This window comes from Bubalus kerabau, chromosome 23 (genome assembly GCF_029407905.1).
Source record: "Bubalus kerabau isolate K-KA32 ecotype Philippines breed swamp buffalo chromosome 23, PCC_UOA_SB_1v2, whole genome shotgun sequence".
NCBI lineage: Eukaryota > Metazoa > Chordata > Mammalia > Artiodactyla > Bovidae > Bubalus > Bubalus kerabau.
In genome coordinates, this window is record NC_073646.1 from 38,106,374 (window position 1) to 38,127,430 (window position 21,057).

At 51.9% G+C, this 21,057-nt stretch overlaps 1 pseudogene; it reads right to left on the minus strand.

Annotated features, from left to right (window-relative positions):
• The window catches only part of LOC129637680 (myosin-16-like), a 42,709-nt pseudogene that overhangs the window by 12,963 nt on the left and 8,689 nt on the right, over positions 1 to 21,057 (minus strand).

Sequence of the window (21,057 nt, forward strand, 5' to 3'; positions counted from 1 at the left end):
TTGTTTTGTTTTATTTTGTTTTAGGCCATGCATGCAAGGCATGCGAAGATCTTAGTTCCTTGACCAGAGATTGAACCTGTGACCCCTGCATCAGGAGCATGGAGTTTTAACCACCGGACCACCAAGGAAGTTCCTAAATCTTCAGTTTTTATGACAACCTGCTTGGGATGAGACAGGTAAGGATGTGAAGTTTCCTTTTAAAATAAAAATTTCAAAGTAAAAAAGGGAATTGATTTAAGGAAAGAGGGTCAGACATAGAACAGGCGGGGAGAGTACCATGATATCCAAATTTGAGAAATTCTTATTTAGCTCCCTCTGCGATCTCAAGCCCTCCAGCAGGCTGGCCTGTGCATGGCTACCTCTGGCCATGCAGAATTTACTATCCACACCCCTCACCCCCTCCCTACCTTTCTACTTGTGGTCAGCACCGATTGTTAGAAAGTCCTTTCCTACGGGGAGGAGAAAGAAGCTTCTGCGTGAGCTGTGGGGGGCTCAGGACCCCCAGAGATGACCTGTGGCCTGTCCACCCCTCCACGTAGCTGCCCAGAACACCCCGCCCCTCAAGACAACCCCGTCCTCTGGCCTCCTGAATGTAGCAGCCCTGTCCCCAGTGTCCAGTGGCATGCTTCCTCATAACAGGGGGCCCCAGGCGGGATGCCAGGCCCCAGTATGACCTGACCCGCATGTAGTAGGTGGCTCGTGGACTCTGCATTGGTTGAGAGTGGCCTGGTTGCTTGGGCACCTGCAGCCCCACCACCCGGCTGACTCACTCACCCTCACTGCCTCAGAGCAGCCTGGGAAAGGAGAGATGGGATTCCACGGTTTCCTAAAGCTGAGAACGTCACTGAAGGGGTTGAAGGGGCTTCAGCATGCCCAGGGGTGAGGCACTGAGCATCAGGCCCACATTTGGGGGGCACTCTCTGCATCCTCAGAGGGTTTTATTTTGAGGGATAAGTTGAAAGTTGGGAGGACACACCATCATTTTTCTCAGGGAGGAATCCACCCCTGTCTGAAAGGAGGCTGCACTCTTCCTCCAAGGCGCCCTCATTTCCAGACTGTCCCTGCAGCCTCCCTAATCCCTAAGAGGCCTCCCACCCCCAAGAGGCCCCTGTGCCTGGAACCGAGGCCCCGAGGCCCTCACCTTGATGTAGAGCTTCCACCAGCCCCAGGAACGCAGCTGCAGGAACTTGCGTGTGTTCCTCTGGATGACCTGCAGGCACATTCTGCAAAAAAGAATCTAGGGTTCCAGGGGTTAAAATTCAGGCATTGTGGGGGAGGGTGATAGGGGACCGGCCTTCCCAGTGGAACCAGCTCCTGTCAGACAGCTTAGGGCTGAGTTCATTTCCTCCTGCATTGCCCCTCCTTCCACTCCCTCACTGGAAATCCATTTAGTCTTCAGATCCCATCTCTGCAGTCTCTGGAATCAGCCCTCCTGGCCCCTAACAGCTTCTTTCAACTGTCATCTAGTGGGGGCTTCTGGACACTGAGTCCCACCACTTAGCCCCTGACTTTTGTCCCTGCCTTTGGCCAGGTCACAGGGGTCCTGCTGGTGGCTTTCCGGACTTCACTACTGTTATTATTTCTTCACTACTGTTTTTATTACTTATACTGTGACCACAAAGAGCCAGAGTCCACCACAGGGCCGCTGGAGCTTTTCTCAGATTACCATTTTAGGGAGATGGCTGAAAAACACAATTCTGAGGGCAGGGATTTGGAACGAAGACTTTTGGGTTCTGATTGTGACTTTCTCTGGCCCAGTACCTTAACCACCCTCTGATCTCAGTTTCCACATCTGTAAAATGGGGTTGCTGTCCTGCCACACCCCTCTCTCAGCGTCATTATCTGGATCAAGTAAGGAGAAGGCTGTGAGAGTGACTTGTCAATTGTAAAGAGAAAGGTTTGTATTAGGTGGTCCCTGTCAGGATTTGAACTGTGTCCCCTCCTAAAAGATATGCTAGAGTCCTGCCTCCCAGAACCTGCGACTATGACCATATTTGGAAATAGAGTCTTTGCGGATGGAATGACTGAGGTTAAGATGAGATCGGACTGGAGTGCATGTGTGTGCGCTAAGTCGTTTCAGTCGCGTCCGACTCTGTGTGACCCCGTGGTCTCTAGCCCTCCAGGCTCCTCAGTCCATGGGATTCTCCAGGCAAGAATACTGGAGTGGGTTGCCATTTCCTCCTCCAGGGGATCTTCCCGACCCAGGGATCAAACCTGCGTCTCTTGCATCTCTTGCTTTGGCAGGCAGGTTCTTTACCACTAATGCCACCTGGGAAGCCCCCATCCTGGAGTGTGGGGTGGCTAGACTCAGAGGACTGGTGTCCTTAGAGAAAGAAGGGAGACATGTGAGGATGGCCCTGTGAGGATGGAGGCAGAGACTGGAGTTGGGGCAGCCATGGGCCAAGGGGGGCCTGGGCCCCTAGGACTGCAAGAGGCAGGAGAGGCTGCTCTGCAGGCCTTGGAGGAGCCTGCCTGCCAAGACCTTCATTTCAGGCCCCTGAGCTCCAGGACTGTGGGAAACCAAGTTTCTGCTGAGGGTTCTTTGGGCCAGCAGAGACACTGTCAGCCTCCCTCCGCACTGCCCAGTGTCACTGGTGGGGCTGACCACCGTGTGTGGGCGGGGTCCCAGCTGCTCCATGTGACTGCTGAGGCTTCAGTGGGCCCACCCGCTTGGTGCTACCTTCGTTCCAGCATCTTCTTGAATTCGACCCTCACGAGGAAACCGCGGAGCCAACGCTGCAACGTGGTCATGATCTTGGTGGGGCATTTGTCCTGCATATCCTCAAGCCTGGCCAGGATGCCCGCTCGGAAGAACACCTCGGGGAAAGACACAGTGATCTGAGAATAGCCCCGCTCACCAGTGGCAGAGGCTTGGGGGGTTGGTGTGGGGGTGGCAGTTCAAAACCAAAGAACGATATTTTAGAAGGGTCCTTCAGTGTTTGGAGACCCTGGTGCTGACGTCTGAGGCCCTTGGGAAACAGCTGGTGTTGGCCTGGAAACCCACCCAGCAGAGTACACCAGCCCCAGTGTCTGTTTCCTCTTGCTCCTTGTGGACCTTCCTATGGGCTCCAGCCTGGCCTGGCACTTATTAACTGGGTTACCTCGGACACTCACATCTCAGGGCCTCAGTGCCTCATCTGGGAAGTGGGGGTGTTGATCCCTCTCCTAGAGGGTTACTATACAAATGGAATAACGGGAGGGAAGCACTTCTGCAGACTGTGAAGCTCTGAGTGCAATATGGCAGACTTAGGATCCTCACTGCTGTATAAGGCGACTGTTCGGCAGTGGGACGCCAAGCCGCCTTCCTTCTTTGTTGTTCAGTCGCTCAGTCAGGTCCGGCTCTTTGTGACCCCATGGACGGCAGCACGCCAGGCCTCCCTGCCCACCAGCTCCCGGAGCTCAGACTCATGTCCATCGAGTCGGTGATGCCATCCAACCATCCCATCCTCTGTCATCCCCTTCTCCTCCCGCCTTCAACCTTTCCCAGCATCAGGGTCTTTTCCAATGAGTTGGCTCTTAGCATCACGTGGCCAAAGTATTGGAGCTTTAGCATCAATCCTTCCAATGAATAGTCAGGACTAATTTCCTTTAGGATGGACTGGTTTGATCTCCTTGCTGTCCAAGGGACTCTCAAGAGTCTTCTCCGGCCCCACAATTCAAAAGCATCAATTCTTCTTTACTACCTCACAAAGCAGGCTTGGGACAGTCACGGTCGCTCGGATATGGGGTTGGACCCCCTTCAGATGAATCCTCTATGTGGTCGCTTGGATACTGAGAGGAAAAAGGTGGAAAAGGATGCTTCTTCCCCCTGCCCTCTTTCCGCCAAAACCCCAGAGAGTAGCCATTATGGGGTAGAGACATTGGGCTTGATATTTCCAAGTTACTTGTGGTTGAGGTTTGGTCTCTGAGGAGCAGTGAGGTGAGCATGTGGCTGGCGGGGCAGAGCCCACGTGAGCCAAAATCACAGGCGGGGACACCGCATACAGGCAGAGTCATTCTGTCCCTTGTTCTGCCCCTGCTGCCAGAACTGGCCTGGCCCCCAGGGAGCAGAACTGTCCCCAGCAGCCCCGGGCCTTTACCTGGACCCCAGGTGCCCAATGCAACCCTTGGACTAAGAAAGGTGCAGTCTGCCTGCCCAGAGACAGCTGTGTCAGACACAGGCGATGTCAGCCCCAGCCTGCCCGATCACAGGACCTGCAGCTGGGGGGCCTGAGGCCTGCTCTGGCCCCCCTAGTTCTGTGAAATTGGGCACATGACCTCCACACCTTCTCCAGGCTTTCCTAAGTTTCCCACCCATCAAAGGTGGTGTAGGGGAAGGAGCTAGACTATGAGGTTCTTTCTGGCTCAGGTATTCAGCAGTTCTGTGACCACGTTCCCATAAGTCAGTTTAGCTCAATGGTGCAGGAGGCCAAAGCTAATGGTGCTGGCAGATTTGAGAACAGTGTTACAATCCCGCCAACGCCGCTGGCTACAGAGCAAGCTGCAGGAAATTAGGGGCTCTCTGTTCTGTCCACCTGCATATCCCTAAGCCTGCACCATGCCTGGCACACAGGAGGTGCTCTGTAATGTTGGACGCACATGCAACCTGGAACTTCCCTGGAGTTCCAGCCACACCAGGCCAGCTGAGAAGCTGTGCCTGCTGCGCCCCCCATGAGACCTGGACAGGCAGGCGACCCACTCAGGGCTGCTTGGCGGCCCACGCTGAGCCTGATGCAAAGCCAGTGCCCTTCCCACATCGCCCTGGCTGTCACGTCGGGGTGCAGGCAGGTTGGGCAGCTGTCGATGGACACCACCCACCCTCAGCCTTGCCCTTCCAATCCCGACAGGATTCTGCAGGGCAAGGAAGTGGAGCAGACACAGGCCCCGTGAGTCAGGGTCGGGCATTTGCTCAGTCTGAGTCAACCCCAACTCACCTGCCAGCTCAGGGCCAGAGCTCGAGGTGTGGGTGGGCTGGGCTTTGGCACTTCACCCCCAGACCTCGCCTGTACACGTACCATGGTGCCCTGGTCCAATCCAGGACCTTGATTCAGGTTGGCTCCTTTTATTCTTATTCTGGGGCCCATGCAGTCCTAAGGAAAGTTCTCCTGTTGACTGAACACCGCTCTGTCTGAGCTTAGTTCTCACACGCGCTACTCCCAATCCTGTGAGATTGGCTTTAGCAGCCCCAATTTTTCGGAAGAGGAAACAGAAGCTCTCAGCACTTTGACACAACTGGTTCACAGCTGAGCTGGAATTCACATGTCGCCACCGACCTTCCTGGGACAAGGCTGAGGGGGAAGACCCTACCTTGATGTGTCCGATCTTGTATTCATTGACATCCAGGTTGGTGGACCCCAGGAGCAGCTCTGAGGCCTCCCTGTTGTTCACGAACCCCTGAGGAATCACGTTGGGGTTCAGCACTTGGTACCTGTTGGGAGAGACAATGACAGTCCCCATGCTCCCCATGCTGGCAGCCCAGGAAGTCTGCCTGCACGGTCACCGTCCATCTGTGAGATGGCCTTGGAGTCAGGTGTTAGGCTTGGCTTGCAGAGGCCCATGGCAGGCAGAGGGAGGGGGCTTGCAGGAAGACACCAAAACCTTTCCTTCCTGATCTTTTCTTCCAGATGTGGCAGAACCACTCCTTTTCCTGACCTGCCAGCAGCCCCCTTTAGTCGTTCCTCAGTTAGGGACTTCAGAGGGCTTGGACAGGATGACCTCTAGTGACCCTTCCCACACCATCATCTGTGACCATGTGTTCTAGCAGTTAGGAAGTAAAAGAACCCCTAAGGTGGAGGTCTCGGTTTGGACTCCCCCAGAAACAGAACTTGAGACCAGGGTTCAAGTGCAAGTAGTTTATCTGAGAGGTGGCAGAGCTGGGGAGTGGGGCAGGGGAGCCAGCAAAAAGCACGTTATCAAGTCAGTTATCACCACAGGCATCTGGGGCTTCGTGCTACTGGGGGACCCTGGTGTGTGGGACCAGCTCCCCCTAGCTCACAAGAGCCTCTGTGCGTCTCTTACCAACCCCGCATACAGTGATGTCACATTAGTAGCTTGAAATTACCACATGGTGGGAGTATTTATACCTTAGAAATGAGTAGATACTACAAATCAGGGCTTCATTTTCTTTTAAATTTTAACTTGGAACCCTGTTGTTAAACATTTACCAACACACAGCTGTCTGACAGCCAGTATAGAAGATGCCTCAGAGTTAGCCCATCACCAGGGTTGGGGAGCTGAAGTATTTATACGCCAACTGTCCTTAGTCCTATTGGTTGAGAGCTGCTCCTGGGCCGGGATGGGGATCATTAGTTGCTGATCATTTCAGCCTGCCAAGAGCAAAGCAACTTTCGCACCCAGAGAGAGCCCCCAGGCAAAGAAACGCAGGTGCTGGCCACCGAAAGTTGTGCCATTGTGTACAGAAGTAGTGACAGTGAGACACTGTCCATCAGGTGCCCGCAGTGCCTGCTCCAGCGGGACTGTTTATCAGGAGCCAACTGCGGACACCGAGAACTGTGCTCAAGGCATCAGGAAGACACCGCTCACCTCTGTGTGAACTCGGTACTGCGGCCTGTTTGGGAAGCCCTTCCTACAAATCCGGAGGCTTCCAAGATTCCGTTGCAAGCCAGCTGGTGCATGATCAGGTGGGCGGCCTTCGCGCCTGCCAAGAGGGAGGAACAGGACAGGGAGTTACTACCCTGGGGTATCCGAGGCCACTCCTTGTCCCTCAAGGACGCTGACCTGCATATCCATGTCCTCATCTCCTCCTGTCACTGCCCAGGGGGGTCCCAGGTCCCTCACAATTCAGCCAAGGACCAAAGGCTCTCCTGAGTGTGACTCTGGCTAGGCCAGCCGCACTCAGCTATACAGAGTAGCAGCTAGAACGTGCTCTTTGGATGATCCATTGTTGGAGGTTCTTTCAATGCCCTGTCCTGCCCCAGTCAACCCCAGTGACTACAAGTGGACTTAATGTGGTGCGAACCCCAACTTCACACATACTGAAAGCTTCCAGCTGGGAGGCATGTTCCTGTGAGGTATCTGATTTCTTGAACTCATGGGGGACGATACAGCAGACAGGATGTGGGGAGGTGCCATGCAGAGTGGTCATCAGCTTGTTCCACTGCTCCTGGGGGTGGAGAGAAAGGAAGCATTAGCTCCGCGTTGGTGTGACAGGACACCTGTGCTCAGAAGAGGTATTTGTTTCGAGTTTAATTAATTTAACTACGATTACAATTCAGTTATTTGGTCACACCAGCCACTTCTCAGGTACTCACGAGCCACGTGTGGTTGGTGGCTATCGTACTGGACAGCATATTGGGCAGCGGCACCATATTGGACAGAAGAGAACATTCCACCATTGCAGAAAGTTCTGTTAGATAGCAGTGCTCTCAGAGGTCCAGGGACTTGCCCAGAGTGACAGGTTTTACAAGAGGGATCCTCTGAATTCAGTGCCGGCTCACTGTAGAATCTCGCTTCTAGAAGGAATCGTAATGCCTGTATGGACAAACCCCTCCCCATTCTAAACCTCCCTCCTGAACCCTCCTCTTCCACTTGGGATGCGGTGGGGTAGCCCATTCTACCTTGGGAAAGCCAGATCCTTGTGAAGTACTGAAACCATTCTATGTGCAACGTCTCCCCACTGGCTGCATTTCTGCACTTTGGAACATATTTCCAGTAATGCCCAAACTTTGTGGAAGTTGTGACCAGCCCTGAAGACCCACTGGCACAAGAGCTTGCTGCTGCTGCTGCTGCTAAGTTGCTTCAGTCGTGTCTGACTCTGTGTGACCCCATAGATGGCAGCCCACCAGGCTCCCCCGTCCCTGGGATTCTCCAGGCAAGAACACTGGAGTGGGTTGCCATTTCCTTCTCCAATGCATGAAAGTGAAAAGTGAAAGTGAAGTCACTCAGTCATGTCCGACTCTTAGCGACTCCATGGACTGCAGCCTATCAGACTCCTCCATCCATGGGATTTTCCAGGCAAGAGTACTGGAGTGGGGTGCCATTGCCTTCTCCGGGCACAAGAGCTTAGGCATTGATATTTCCACTTGTTATGTTGGCCAAGTCCCATCATCCCCTGGGTTTTCAGTCCGAAACAGTGCAGTTGGACTGGACCATCTCTAAGGGATTTTCCTGCCCTGTGGTCTGTGGTTTTGTGGCCTCTGCAGAAGGAAACGGACCCCTTGAATGAAAGAGGCGACCAAAGGCATAGAAGTGGACTCATCCTATCCTGAGCTGCGAATTGGCAGCCAGACCACGTCTCCAGTGAAAGGGAGAGTTGGGGGTACTAGCCACCAGACGGCCTCTGGGGCAGCACCTACCTACTTACGCTGTAGTAGCTGGAGACAGTCATGAAGGAGGACCCTCATTTCTGCTTCTTGCTTCCAGCTAAGGAAGAGAGAGAAGTTTGCTTCACGTCAGTGGCCAGCAGAGGGGCAGGCTCTGTGTCAAGGATGTGTGTTCTCTGGTTTCGAAAAGGCTTGTTTGGGGACTACTGAGGGGGTCCCCCCACACCAGGTAATTGAGATCTACCAGGGAGAGGGTGAACGGGCTGCCTGTGGCATAACTCACAGGGAGTGTTGTGTGCCCTGGAGGGTCTGTGGCCCTGTGTGATTTAGGGCTGGCCCGAGGCTGCTTGCTGCTGCCACTGCCTGGGGAGAGGAGCCCACAGACCATCCAGAGGAATTGCATGTTGGTGGCGAGCACACCTCCGAGCCCAAGAATATTTGCAGTTCTTGTCCCTCTGAGTGATGGCCCTGTTGGGTGTTCCCCTGGGGCCACAGAACCTCAGCAGGGTACGAGGCAGGGCTGGGCTTGACATTTGGCTCAGACAGGAGAGTGGGAAGCAGAAAATAAGCACAGCACATTTGGGTGTCCACTTCTCCGAAGTAATATTGCTCCCCTTAGAGGTGGTATGGGCCCCGTGATCAAGTCGGCTGATGGAAGCTCCCAGGATGCTTCTGCATCACTTTATTGCACTGGCATCCATAGACAATCTCAAGCAAGTTGTTATTCATTCATTCATTATTCATTCATTTATTCAACAATAATTGAATACAAGAGTTTGGTTTTCTTATTCCTTCTTCTCCTGGTCACTAAAGGGCATCAGCACAGAGAGACTGGACATATGAGGGAGCAGCCATACCCAGAGCCTCCTCTTCTTTGAAGAGAAGGGCTAGGATCCCCAGGCTCGACTTTTGGAACGAGCCCACCACTGACTCATTCAGGGGGTCTTCGTTTTTCTCTATCCAGCCCGTGATGTTGTAACCCACCTGGAGGGGGGCAGACGCCAGTGGTTGTATTTCAACCCCAGGGCCACCTCACAGCCAGATCTTCGGCAGCATCTCCCGGGGCTTCAGTTCTTGTCCTGATGACTTGCCTGGAGTCCTGGGATGGCCCAGAAGCCCCACGTCTTGGGCATTTGCAGTTTGCCTGTGTGGGGCACCCCATCTCTGAGCTGTGCCCACACACCAGGATTCCCCAGTTACTCTCTGCCAAGTGTGACCTTCTCTTGAATGTCTGGCTTTGCTGGTCACCCTGAGCCTCCCCAACCCCTGGGCCTCCTTCTACCCAGGATGGCTGATCTTACTTCAGTCTTAGCTATTGAGCTTGACCCATGGAATCCCGAGCCACGTGAAGAACTCCCTACAAAGGCATCTGTTCTCTCCTTGCTGAGAAGCTGAGAAGCACAGCTCCCCCCTGCTCCCTGCCACATTGCCTGGTGGGAGGGGAGCTCCATCCATCCAGCACTAAGGGCCAAAGTTGTTGGACACACACTGATGTCTGGTTCCCATTTTGCCAGGTGGCCCCAGCTGGAGAGGCACAGAGGAAGGCACCTTTCAGATCCTTCCCCTGAGCACGGAGAACCTAGGGATGCAGATGAGAAGCCAGCACCTTTGGGCTCTCCTTCTGCTACATGGTGTACAACATTTGTCACCTCCAGGCCCCTTCTTAGAGCCTTCTTGGAAGTGCACAGGCCCCCCTTGACTTGGGATGTCCCATTGCTACAAACACAGAACCCTTTTCATTTCATCTTAGGGGCTGGAGGTGGAGCACTGCAATTCAGCCCCAAGCCCGCTCTGGGCAGCGGCACAGTCCCTTTGGCCAGTAATGGGCATCATCATGGTTGTGGAGATCATAAAATCTTGGCTCTGATGCCCAGTCTAACAGCAGCTTTCCTGACAGCTCCGTCCTAAGCCTGCCGTTTCCCCGAAGCTAAATTCACAGAGGATCAACCAATGCTGTGGCAACCGGAGGCAGTGGCATTGACTGCAGCGCTGCTTGCCTCCCCTGTCAGTTATTCAAATATACCTGAGTCCTGGCTGCACTTAATTTCCCTCTTCCCCAAGGACTAGGTTTGTCATGATCGCAAAAGCCACTCTATTGATGTTACCTTCCTAGTTCGGGGGTCATGAACTGTCAGAGGGATGAGTCAATCAACTGGGGAATAATTGATTGGGCTGATGGAATTTTTTTCTTCTTTTTACAAGTGTTATTTCTTTTTCTTTCTTTTTTTTTTTTTGGCCATGGTGTGAGGCATGTGGGATCTTAGTTCCTCAGGGAACTAAGGTTGGTTCCTTAGTTCAAACCAGGTTCAAACCAGGGATTGAACCAATGCCCCCTGCAATGGAAGTTCAGTTCAGTTCAGTTCAGTCACTCAGTCATGTCAGACTCTTTGGGACTCCAAGGACTGTATAGCACGCCAGGCCTCCCTGTCCATCACCAACTCCCAGAGTTTACTCAAACTCATGCCCATTGAGTCGGTGATGCCATCCAACCATCTCATCCTCTGTCATACCCTTCTCCTCCTGCTCTCAATCTTTCCCAGCATCAGGGTCTTTTCAAAAGAGTCAACTCATCGCAACAGGTGGCCAAAGTATTGGAGTTTCAGCTTCAACATCAGTCCTTCCAGTGAATATTCAGGACTGATTTCCTTTAGGATTGACTGTTTGGATCTCTTTGCTCTCCAAGGAACTCTCAAGAGTCTTTCCAACACCACAGTTCAAAAGCATCAATTCTTCGGTGCTCAGCTTTCTTCACAGTCCAACTCTCACATCCATACATGACTACTGGAAAAACCATAGCCTTGACTAGATGGACTTTTGTTGGCAAAGTAATGTCTCTGTTTTTTAATATGCTGTCTAGGTTGGTCATAACTTTTCTTCCAAGGAGTAGGCGTCTTTTAATTTCATGGCTGCAGTCACTATCTGCAGTGATTTTGGAGCTCAAAAAATAAAGTCTGACACTGTTTCCCCATCTATTTCCCATGGAGTGATGGGACCGGATGCCATGATCTTAGTTTTCTGAATGTTGAGCTTTAAGCCAGTTTTTTCACTCTCCTCTTTCACTTTCACCAAGAGGCTCTTTAGTTCTTCACTTTCTGTCATAAGGGTGGTGTCATCTGCATATCTGAGGTTATTGATATTTCTACCGGCAATCTTGATTCCAGCTTGTGCTTCATCCAGCCCGGCATTTCTCATGATGTACTATGCATATAAGTTAAATAGCAAGGTGACAATATACAGCCTTGATGTACTCCTTTTCCTATTTGGAACCAGTCTGTTGTTCCATGTCCAGTTCTAACTGTTGCTTCCTGACCTGCATACAGATTTCTCAAGAGGCAGGTCAGGTGGTCTGGTATTCCCATCTCTTTCAGAATTTTCCACAGTTTATTGGAAGGGCAGAGTCTTAATCCCCTGCAAGTGTTACCGTTTCTGACCAAGATCAAATGGATGGCCATAGACAATGGCATGGCCCTGGCAGGTCTGAGGGCATTCTTGGTTAGGTTGCTTTGGAGCTCCCAAAGAGAGTTCCAAGAGAGAACTTCTCTCTCTCCCAGAGAGAGAAGTGAGGAGGAAATAGGAGTGGGAGGTCATTTCAATCAGCTGGTCGCCCTGTTAGATGATGGCCATGTTAGTAGAAGGCAGGAAGCCTCAGAGAGGGCATGGCAGGATAGACTTCCATGTGTGGGAGGTGGAGGTACTGGGCAGGTGGCCCCCCGGGGGAGGTACTCGTGGTGCCTGCATGGTGGACGAGCTCAGAGTGGGCCTTGGGCCCCTTGCCCTTGTGCCCCTTGGGCTAGGAAGTTTCTGGACTTACCCGGGTGGTTTAGGAACAGGGATGCCTTGAATGTGCCATTTGTGGCCTTGGGGAAGATGGAGAAGATGCCCGTGGGCTGGAAGGAAAGAGGAGTGGATGGCATTAGAGGAGGCCAGCGAGGTGACTGGCACTGGCCTGGGGTTGGTGGGAGGGAGGGCCCACACCCGATGTGGCCAGCCAGGATGCAGAACTGGGCAGCAACCTCTGAGCATGGTCTGGTTTGCCATGGTCTTCGAATGCCATGGCTATTTAGACTTGAAAGAGGCTAGAATTCATCAGGTCCAAGAGAAGGGAAGACTGACATCTCTAGGGTGCTACATAGCTCCCCAAACGCTAAGCCCAGGTGCCAGGCAGACTTGACTCTCAGAAAAATGGTGACATCAGTGACACCTGTCTTCCCCGCGTTTAATTCTCTTTTATCTGCTCCTCCTTCTCAGTGACGTTCCTGGCAACCCGGGGCCTCATGTGGTTCTAGGTTTCTTCCCACCAGAAAAAGGAGCTCATGGATGCCCTTAGTGACGTAATATGCCCTCTCCCGTGGAAGGTCTGGATTTCTGAAGCAGACTCCTGGAAGAGGGCAATGCTTGTTCCCAAAGCTCAAGCATGAGGGCCTCTTGGGTTCTGTGGCAGCTGGACGCGGAGTCTTCACTAGGCCATCTCACAGAGCGCAGTGGACCACGGGGAAGTCCCCACAGCCTGCTTTTGGTGACTTTTCCAGGGAGGAAAGCCTCCCATTGAAGACCCCTGGCTTCCTTGATGATAACTTCTCTATGATGGATCCGAGGATGAACTTTGGAGACAAGGTATATTCTTTATTTTTTATCTCTTTATTTTGAAATAATTTCAGGCTTGCAAGACTAGTGCAAAGCATTCCTATACACCCTTCATCCAACTTCTCCAAATGTTACAGTAAACTCTGTAAAATAATGAAAACTAGGAAATCAACATCAGTACAATACTGTGAACAGACTCTGTTCACGTTTTGTCATCGGCCTCGTTAATGTCCTTTTTCTATCCCTTTTATGCATTTAATCAAACAATACATATCCTTTTTTATTTTCTTTTCCAATTAAAAAATTTATTTTGCTGAAGCATAGTTGATTTACAATGTTGTGTTTTTTCTGCTGTACGGGGTGGAGTGATTAGTTATACGTATGCATGTATATTCTTTTTCATGTTCCTTTCCATTATGGTTTATCACAGGATACTGATGATAGTTCCCTGTGCTCTACAGTGGGACCTTGTTGCTTATCCATTCTATATAAAATAGTTTGCATCTACTAATCTTATATATTCTCCAATGAGGGCCATTTGCTAAAACATTGCCTATGATGTGATTACATGGGAGGCTATTAGACAGCCTGGTTAAAACCTGACTCTGCCTTTCATAGGATGGATGACCGTGGACAAGGAACTTCATTTTTTGGTGCCTCAGTGTTCCCATCTGTGAAATGGTTATAATAAATTACCCCCTGCACACAGGAGCTTGTGATGATCCGATGAGTGAAGGCATAATACAGACGAGCTGACAGTGGCCACTGCAGTGGGTGTTGTGCCGGTTTAGAGAGGAAGCTTGAGGTCAGATAAACCAGAGCCATCAGCTGTGTTGCTGATTCCCCCAAAAGCACTGGCCCCAGTGAAATCCCCTCCTGAGACGTGCCCCAGTCAGGGTCCCGACCTCTCTCTAAGCCCCTCCTTCCAGAAGCGGGGTCCCTTTTCCAGGAGGTCGATGCAGGCCTGCAGGTCAAGGCCAAAATCTGTGAAGACCCATTGGATGCCCTCCCTCTTGCACACCTCCTGCTCCAGCGCGAATATGTGATGCTGGGAGAACTGCTGCAGCTTCTCCTTGGTGAAGCTGATGCACAGCTGCTCGAAGCTGTTGAACTGTGGGGTGAAGATAGAAAGAGGGGCAGCCCAGATGCAGACAGAGCCTCCCCCGGGAGGGGCAGAGGGCTAAGCCGCCAGCAGAGCTGAAGCTGGCCAGTGTCTGGCACGGCCGCAGATGCCGTAATACCAACTGCCCAGTCGGTGCTCTCAGGCCCCATGAGAAGCCCCTCGGCCCCCTCCCCGTGCAGGCACAGAGCGCCTTGCCCCATGCCCACCCGAGCCCCCCACTGCTGCTGCAGCGCCCGAAACTCAGACTCCGGCCTCACGTGGTGCGTGAACACCAACGTGGGAGGAATCATTTCCTTTCTAGGGAGCGAAATCCTTTGAGATGCTTTGTGGGTCTGAACCCCGCCCCAACCTGGTGTGCCTTTGGATAGGTCTCTCTGTCTAGTTTTTCTCATCCTCATCTGGAGGATGAAGGGGTTTGAGGGATTTGCAAGCCTTTTTATTCATTTTTTTTAAACCAGAGACTGCTTTCTCTGAATGAAAGCCCACATGGAAGGCTCTTATGAAAAACAAGTCAGAGGAGAGGGGCCGTTTTGATCACAGAGTCACCTGCATCAAGCATGTACGTGTGTCAGACACTGGTTAAGCTGCATCTGCAAGAATGATCGGTGACCCCATTAAAGATGGGGACCTGGAGGTTCATGGCGTGGGAGTGGCGGAGCTGGGAGTCCAGCCCTGTTTGTCTACTGCACACACCCCTCTGTTGGCGCAGGCGCTTTCCTCCCTTTCCAGCCCCACTCGGCTGGCCATCGGCAGCTGCCCAGGACTCCAGGCAGCACAGTTTGAGACTCTGTCTAAGGCCCTTTCCACCTATGGAATTAAATGATTTTGTTGTAGACAGCAGCCAAATTAGCCTTCTAGATCCTGAGAGAAATTGAAAGTGAAAGTCACTGGGTTGCGTCCGACTCTTTGCAACCCCATGGACTATACAGACCATGGAATTCTCCAGGCCAGAATACTGGAGTGGGTAGCCTTTCCCTTCTCCAGGGGATCTTCCCAACCCAGGGATCAAACCCACGTCTCCCGCATTGCAGGCGGATTCTTTACCAGCTGAGCCACCAGGAAGCCCAAGAATACTGGAGTGGGTAGTTTATCCCTTCCCATGTGCTCTTCCTGACCCAGGAATGGAACTGGAGTCTCCTGCATCACCGGTGAATTCTTTACCAGCTGAACCACTAGGGAAGCCTGATAGAAATGGGGCTAAATTATTTTTTAAAACCCCAGCTGTGGCTAACAGAAGTCCTGGAATAATAGGAGAGCAGAGCTGAAGTGCACCTTAAAAGTCATCACCTCTGGCCAGCTCATTTTAGAGTTGAGACAGCTGAGGCTCAGAGAGAGGTAGCCACTGTCCAAAGGCCACACAGCTGGTTGGTGGCCAACCCAAGTCCAGAACCGGGACTCCTAACTCATAATCATGAAGGCAAAATCTTCCTGATCCACAGCACTCGTCTTGTGATGAGACCTGAGTCTCATTTGTCTGGGCAAGAAACAGGGACCACCAGTACTGTGCTGATAAATCAGCTCTCTCTCTCAAAAAAAAGCTCCTGGTTTGTAGTGTTGGCCATGTAAATGCACCATGGACATGTCATCAACAGGGTGTTGACCAGCTCTCAGAATTCCTGAAAATTCCCCCAATCAGCTCTGGTGAGCTGGGACAGGCCGGCTCCAGCCAGCGCACCGCTCATTCTACCTGTTGTGACTTGGCGCCAATACATGAAGATGGAACTTTCTGGAGGCCAGAAGCTGGAGGCCAGGAGCAGACTGAGATTGGCTGGCCCCAGGTCGAAGGTGAGAAGCGAGAGAACCCTGGTGAAAAGGTTCTTATCAAAGGAAGGTGGCTACGGCAAAGTGAGGCCAGACACCCCTCAAAGATCTCAAAGCCGGCAGCGTCTAGCGTCCCAGTGCAGAACTCCCTCTGCATCTTGGCGTCCAAGGTCTTGTTGATCCTGACCACCAGCCACTTGAACATCTTGTCTTACACGGTCTTGCCCAGGGCCCCGATGGGGTTCTGGCACTGCTCCATGTTCTGGCCCTCCTGCACAAACTTGTTGCTTACTTTGACCTGTGGCCTGGTGATGCCCTTCTGGAGCTCCCTGAAGTTGAGACCCATGAGGTGAGCAACTTTGTCAGCCACTGAGCAGGGAAACAAAAAGCAGGGGAGTGAAAGACAGTGCCCTTCCCTGGAGAACCACAGCCCCTGTCTATTGTGTTTAGAGAAGGGGTTATGGGGAGAGAGGGGGAGACCGCCCATGTTGCCATTGAGAAAACTGGGGTCTGAAGCTGTCTGTGCCAGAGATATACAACGGAATACTATGCAGCCATGAAAAAGAATGAAAATTTTGCCATCTGCAGCAGTGTGGCAGGACTGGAAGGTCATTATAATCAGTGCAATAAGTCAGACAGCTAAAGACCACTTGTATGTGAAATCTAATATAACAAACTAGTGAGTATAACCTAAAAGAAGCAGACTCGCAGATACAGAGAACAAACTAGTGGCCACCAGTGTGGAGAGGGAAGGTGGTAGGGGCAAGATGGAGTAGAGGAGTTAGAGGAACAAACTATTAGGTAGAAAATAAGCTACAAGGATCTATTGTACAGCACAGGAAAAATATAGCCAATATTTTATGATAACTATAAATGGAGTATAATGTGTAAAAATTGTGAATCACTGTAGTGTACACTTGTAACATATAATATTGTACATCACCTATATTTTGATTTAAAAAATTTAGGAATATCGGGGAAAGAAAGAAAACAGTAGTCTGATAACAGTTTCCACACTCGCTCGCTCAAGGTCAAGCGGCAGGGTGATATAGAAACCAAAATTATGTCTCTGACTGTCATGCCTTTTGCGGCTCTTGACGTCTGGTATTAAAGGAGCATCCTTAGTTTTACCGAGGGTCTCTGACATGCGCAGGAAGCCTGGAGAGTCCTGAGCCTCCCCTGCCCCCACTGCTGGCCACCCCCTCCCCGCACAGCCCCCGTTCTGTGCCTACCCTCTCTGGTGCCCACCTCGGCCTGCTCCTCTCTGGCCTTCTGCCTGAACTTCACGTTGCCGAAGTGCGTGATGCCCCCCATTCAGCTTATACACGCCGATCTTCTCGGCGCTGAAACCCAGCACATCAAAGGCTTCCTGCAAGGCCCCCGGGGGAGGAACACCAAGGAGCTCCTGGCTTCCTGTTCCTCAGAGTGGAGGCCACCATGAGGTGGCACGAATGGGCCAGACAGACCCTGACCAGGGTGAGTCTTTCCTCCAAGGAGGAAAAAGATGCTCTGCAAGGTAGTCCTTGTATTCGTTTAACCTTCTGGCCTCAGTGTAGTCAACTGCAAAATGGGGCCTGTAGGTGGTCATAAAGATAAACCAGAGTGATAGGAACAAAGGGGAAATAGTGTTATAATCCCCACCATTATTACTGTACAGGCTCCTTGCTAGGTCCTGAGAGAAAGGGAAGGCAAAGATGCATCTGGATTTGATTCTTTTGTCAAAAAAGAGAGAGTTACACAGTATTCTAATGGAAGCCCCAGGTGCTCAGCGTCACAGAGGAGGAGAGAGGTGCTGTGGGAACTGGTGGGACTAGAAGGTGACGTCTCGCTGGGCTGGGGAGGAGGAGGAATGTGGAGTAGACCGCCCCACAAGTCCCTGTCAAGTAACAGTTCGGCTCTGCAGAGAAGCGCTGCTCTCTTCGACAGGCTTGGGGAAAACACCAGCTGCAACCCCAGCAATCTCCACGGGAGAACCCAGGCTGCTGCCTGGCAACTCTGCGTGTCCCCTCTGACCCTGCCCCACCCACTTCAGATGGCAGTGCCTGCAGGGCCCCAGAGTTTCCCCGTCTTTCGCTGGCTATGCCCACCCACTCACGTCTGCAGCTCCTCCCCATCGTCCATGTTACCACCACAGTGATGCCCTGGCTCACCCAGTGGTACTCCTTCAGGTTGGGGACCAGCAGCAGGCTTTCTGCAAGAAAGCAGGTTAGTGGGCTGGTGATGCGTGGTTTCCTTCTTTTTAGTTTTAATTTTTTTGATGTGGACCAGTTTTCAGTCCTTTGAATTTGTCACGATATTGCTTCTGTTTTATGTTTTGGCTTTTTGGCCCTGAGGCATACAGGATCTTAGCTCCCTGACCAGGGATCAAACTCACACCCCCTGCATTGGGAGGCAAAGTCTTAACCACTGGAATGCCAGAGAAGTCCCTTCTTTTTCATTTTTAACCTGTATCTCTAAATGCCTCCCCTGTGCCAGGTATGATGGTGTCATTGTGGCGGTTACAGAGCTGAATACAACGTGCTCCACGCCCCTTGAGGTCACCTGGACTCATCGAGGGGCTTGAATGAGGCACGTGAGACTTTGGAGTGACAGGAGGGTCTCAGGAATGTGGCTGTGCCCTTTGTCACTTGGCCCAGGACCTGGCACCTGGTAGATAACTAGTAGATGTTTCTGGAATAAATGAATGCACATCTTTCTCCATTCTCTCTCCTGTAAAGAGCAGGTCATGCTCAAAGGCAGAAGGTAACCCAAAGACTGCAGCAGGCAGTCGTAATCACTTGCATATAGTATGCCTGGGATGTTGTCACTTTTACAAAGAAATACACTCACTTCTATTTTTCTTCAAATATGTGCCCCTCTTGTTCTGTCTTTTTCGCTTTTGGAAGAGACATGGGTGTAAGACATATTGTCCTTTCCTTTTCTCTCTACTGTTGAGAAAAACTACAGCCCAAGAAGGAAGATGAATGGTGCCTGCCACTCTGCTCCAGGGTCAGGCAGGCAGTAGGGAGGGTGGGGAGTGTGGTAAACAGGAGAGCTTGAGCTCCATCCGAAGGGCCCACTACCACTCAACTTCCCTGACTCGTGCCACATGCCAGGGCAGGCCATGCCTACCAGATGTCCTGCTATTCCAGAGAAACCAGAAGTTTGGTTTTTATGTGACACCTTCCAATTTCAAAATGGCATATATTAATTAAAAAGTACACCATTTCCAACACAAATAAAACCCATGTGTGTGGGTAGGGGGTGGTATTCAACGCCCTTGTCTCTGGCTGGGAAAAGAGGTGTGTATGTGGAAGACCGAGTCTTCATCTCTCTCTGGACCTTAGATTCTGAGCAGGTCTGCCATGGACAGTTGAGTAGGTTGTTGCCTGCACAAGGGCATCCAACTGAGGGCATGAATGCAGTCTGCTTGCTGAACTGCTCACAGGACTATGTCCACATGCAGTGGTCCTGGGCTGACCTCTCTGCTGCTGTCTGACCAAAATATGGAAGGCATGCATGCATGCTCGGTTGCTCAATCGTGTTTGACTCTTTGCAACCCCATGGACTGTAGCCTGTCAGGCTCCTCTGTCCATGGGATTTTCCAGGCAAAAATACTGGAGTGGGCTAGGCATTTGCTTTTCCAGGGGATTTTCCCAACCCAGGGATTGAACCTGCGTTTTCTGTGTCTCCTGAATTGGCAGGCAGATTCTTTACCACTGAGTCACTTGGGAAACCCAGGCAAGGAGTCAGGGGAGAAGGCAGGTGGATCTAAAGTCCTATACCCTAGGTCTGTATCTCAACCATGGCATCTCAAAGCCCCATCTGTGAAATGGGCCAGCAATGGTGTGAAGCCTCATAGGCTATTGTGAAGGTGGGTGTGAGTAGAACTTTGAGAAACTTCTCTGTAACCTCTTCACATAATTCTCAACTAAACAGATTTGTGTAGAACCACAGAACTCCTCCACACACAGGAAATTCTTTTGTTATTGAAAATAATGGAAAAGCAGTTAAGAGACAATGAGAGAGACGTGAAGATCTTTACTGACAAGCTCAGGCTTCCTGTTAGAATGTGGTAGAAAATGTGGTAGCTCCTTGTCTGCTTGCTGTGAGATGACATGAGATTTCTCCAAGAGATCTGGAAAAGAAGAAGCCAATGTGCCCAAGAGTTCAGCCCATTCTCCCTGGAGTGCAGGGCTCCCCTCCCCATAAAGCCCAGTGCCATGTCCAGGCATGGGTCCTCTTCCCTCTCCCCCAGACCCATGGCCAGGGCAGGGGGCTGGCTCCTGAGGGAGGGGGGCCCAGGAGTAGGGCTGACCTCCCGTGTGTGATCCAGGCTCTGCTCAGCAGGGCCCCACGCTTGAGTCCCTCTGCTGCTATTTGGAAATTCTCAGTACTTTTGGAACAAGGGGCCCGTGCGTTCACTGTGCGCTGCACCCCATGACGGCAGCTGGTCCTGCCCCCAAGAACCCTCTGAAAAAAGCCTGACTCACAGCTCTCGATGTCAGCTCCTGCCAGCTTGCCCAGGGTTCCAAAGTGGATCCGGATGAACTTGCCCTGGGCGGGGAGGGTCATGAGGGAGCACGTGTGGCACTCCAGACCAAGCTTGTCACCCGGTCACTCACTGGCTGCGGTCACTCATTGACCCTCCCTCCCCCCGCCCCCCCCACCCCGAATTCTAAGGGCACTGCAGAAAGGTGACTGGGCCAGAGGTGGCTGTACGTGGAGTTGTGGATTTCCCACTTGGACAGGCAGAGAAGGAAGTGGACAGGTCTTGGAGCTAAACCTAGGGTCTGGGGGTAGCCTGCAGTTTTGGGGCATCTAATGGAGCAGAGGGGTGCCCTGCAGGAGAGGCTAGAACCCTCTGGAATTCCGCCTTAGGCAGGCGTGGTGGGAGTTGTCAGTCCTGAATATTCATTGGAAGGACTGATGCTGAAGCTGAAACTCCAATACTTTGGCCACCTGATGCGAAGAACTGACTCATTAGAAAAGACCCTGATGCTGGGAAAGATTGAAGGCAGGAGGAGAGAGGGGACGACAGAGGATGAGATGGTTGGTTAGCATCACCGACTCAATGGGCACGAGTTTGAGTAAGCTCCAGGGGTTGGCAATGGACAGGGAGGCCTGGCGTGCTGCAGTCCATGGGGTCACAAAGAGTCAGACACGACTGAGCAACTGAAGTGACTGACACATAGAGGGCACTGTACCATGCCTCCTTATGGAGAGACGCCGGATCAGTCAAGGACAAACTCTCCTGGAACAGGAGTCTCGGTGTCTCCATCACCTTTTGTCCTCACCTTCTCCCCACCCAGTTCTCTTCCCCAGGCAGTGAGAGGCCCCAGCAGGAGA